Source organism: Camelina sativa, chromosome 2, assembly GCF_000633955.1.
Source record: "Camelina sativa cultivar DH55 chromosome 2, Cs, whole genome shotgun sequence".
Classification (NCBI taxonomy): Eukaryota; Viridiplantae; Streptophyta; class Magnoliopsida; order Brassicales; family Brassicaceae; genus Camelina; species Camelina sativa.
This window is the reverse complement of record NC_025686.1, coordinates 5191128-5193949: the sequence shown is the minus strand read 5'-3', so window position 1 is coordinate 5193949 and position 2822 is coordinate 5191128. Positions and strand designations below refer to the sequence as shown.

Below are 2822 nucleotides of genomic sequence, written 5' to 3'. Positions count from 1 at the left end.
GACTGGAAAACATCATATCAAGAAGGACGATCTACCTAATTAAGTTTGTTGTTACTTGTTAGTAGACCTAGTATTATCAAATCTTGGAACCGTTCTTGTTCTCGAAGCAATAGGATTAGCTCTAACATGACCCACCATTGAGACCTGAAGTGCTTCTTCTTCATAAGCTCTCCTCTCCATCTCCTCTCATCGCTTTCCTCTTCCCTTTCACTAACATCGCCACCACCAATAACCCTAACAGAAACGCTCCAATTATTGACCCAATCACACTCCCCACCGCCACTTTCCACCGGCTCAATCTCCCTCCGCGGCTCCGCCACCTTCATTCACGGCAGGAGACGACGGTGCCACGGCACCACCACCACTTTCGTGAGCTCTAGTCACGAGCGCGTAGTGGCCTTGTCTTGTTCCCAAGCAAACGTAGGCTGAAACTTGCTCTCTAAACGTTATCTTACCGTAACTTGTGAAGCAAGCACACAATAGAGATGAGTTCTGTTTCGTGCTAGGTTTAGGGTCACCGCTTGCCTTGCTGCTCAAGAATTTGATCAAAATAGGGGTTTGCTCCGTTCCCATTACGTTTATCTCATAAGGGTTCATAATTGCTTCATGCCCTCTATTTTATTTTTCGTATAAACAGTGTTAGCAGAGTTTATGAATCTTAGAGAAAACTTGGGTGAGAAAATAAAACAATNTTTTTGTTGCTATATCTCTATATCATTTAACACTTTTGTATTTATAGTTGTGCAAGTCGATTAAAATGGTAGAGTATTTTTTTGTAAAAAAAATTTAAAATCAAGAAGTTTAATCTGATATCTAGGCTGTTATTATTGTCTACGGTTAATCAATTGTGTTTAATATTTAGTATAACTTTTTAGAAAATAGATTAATTAAATATAAAATATTTAATGCTAATAGATGTTGGTCCGATACTTTTGGAAATTTGAATAGGAGAAAATCTTCTTCAATTAGATTCTGAATTTGATATTATTTAAAGTAAAAACAATAGTAAAATTTAATGCCAATGGCATGATTGTAAATAGATTTGAACTTGAAGATTTATTTCATAAATGTCTCCAAAAATGTATATATAGATATAGTGACTTGAGAAGCTTATTTGCTTTCAACACGTGTGCTATTTGTGTCAATGTGTCATCCTGCAGTTTCACGTTGAAGTTCTGTTTCGTTCTAGGTTTAGGGTCGCCGCTTTCCTTGCTGCTCAAGAATTTGATCAAAATAGGGGTTTGCTCCGTTCCCATTACGTTTATCTCATAAGGGTTCATAATTGCTTCATGCCCTTTATTTTATTTTTCGTATAAACAGTGTTAGCAGATTTTATGAATCTTAGAGAAAACTTGGGTGAGAAAATAAAACAACCTCTTGATTTCACTGCATGGCTGTTTCATTAAGTTGGTCTCTGCTGCAAAGTTCCATAATGTTGGCATTAGTTCTCATAAAGAAGTACACACGTGGGGATTTGGAAGGGGTGGCCGCCTTGGACATCCTGAATTTGATATTCACATGTATGTATTGTTGTTAATACTCTAATATGGTGACTTGATGAGCTTATTTGCTTTCAACACGTGTGCAATTTGTGTCATCCTGCAGAATCACGTTGAAGTTGAGGTAGTCGATAAGGTGAAACCAAAGAGACCTCTACCACCACCGCCAAAGCCACAACCACCACCATCATCTCAAAGAGCAGTGCAACCTCCTACTGAGGATGTTCCTGCAACTTCCGCTTGACATATCATTTTCCCCATCAAAGGCTAACACTTGAAACTCCTCAATTTTGGTATCTTACATGTGAGGGAGTATTAATGTTTATTAGCATATAAAGTTATATAGTTAGTTAGTTGAGATTAAGCTTCCTTTTACTTAATCTTAGCTCTAGTATAAATACCCTTGTATAGTTATAACTCACTTTAATGAGAAATTTACTTTGTCATTTATGAAGTGTAAACATGGTATCAGACCAAAGTGTTTTTTTCTCGTTTGTTTCTCGAAAAAACCGCCTAACAGAAAATTTTCTCGAGAAAGTTGAACTTCCGCTTCTTCAAAATTGTTTTAATTCGTCTCTGTCCCAGCTTCGCTTTTCAATTCTGCATCTAGCGATCTATCTTTCAGTATCTTCTGAGCACCAATTCGAATCAATAAGTGCCTCACTGCGCTGTTTCGTCGCTCTCTTCTTTGCGGAGTTGTTGTTTGCCCGTGTTGAGCTGATCACTTTGACACCGAAGATGAGATGCAATATATATGGATAAGATTCCAAATACATATGCTAATTTCCTGCCTGATGTATACGAAATTGAAAAACTGCTAAGTGGATTTTCAAAGGTATTATTTGGATGTATATAAGTTTGTCATTATTATTCAAAAAGTTTGAAATGGAGTTGCATGTACATGTTGACGTTGATAGCCAAAAAAGAGCGCATGCGCGTTACAACTTAAAGCGCGTTACAATAACTCATTTTGTAAACAGTAATTAATTCCACATAAACATCTCCTCTACTGTTTCCTCCGTCTTCTCACAAATAGACAGGAATTAGAGACACTATTCTGGCTCGGAGAGAGCACCCAGCTTTTACCAACCTTCTGCAACAATGGTTTGCTTATGAGTAAACCTCTGTATCGTGTTTTCCCCTTATTTCATTAGGCTTTTTTATTTTTTTTTGGGTCTAATTAAAACCACTGCTACGCCAAGCTCTTGTAAAAGAAACTGTTCCTTTTTGGTAAATAATATTCACATTTTATCCAAAAAAAAAAAATTAATTCCACATATCATGTCTCCTAAATAATGAAGATCTTACAAGTTATACAATCCA

General features: G+C 36.8%; 1 pseudogene; it reads right to left on the bottom strand.

Moving 5' to 3' along the window:
- LOC104748606 lies at positions 12 to 597 on the bottom strand (annotated as a pseudogene).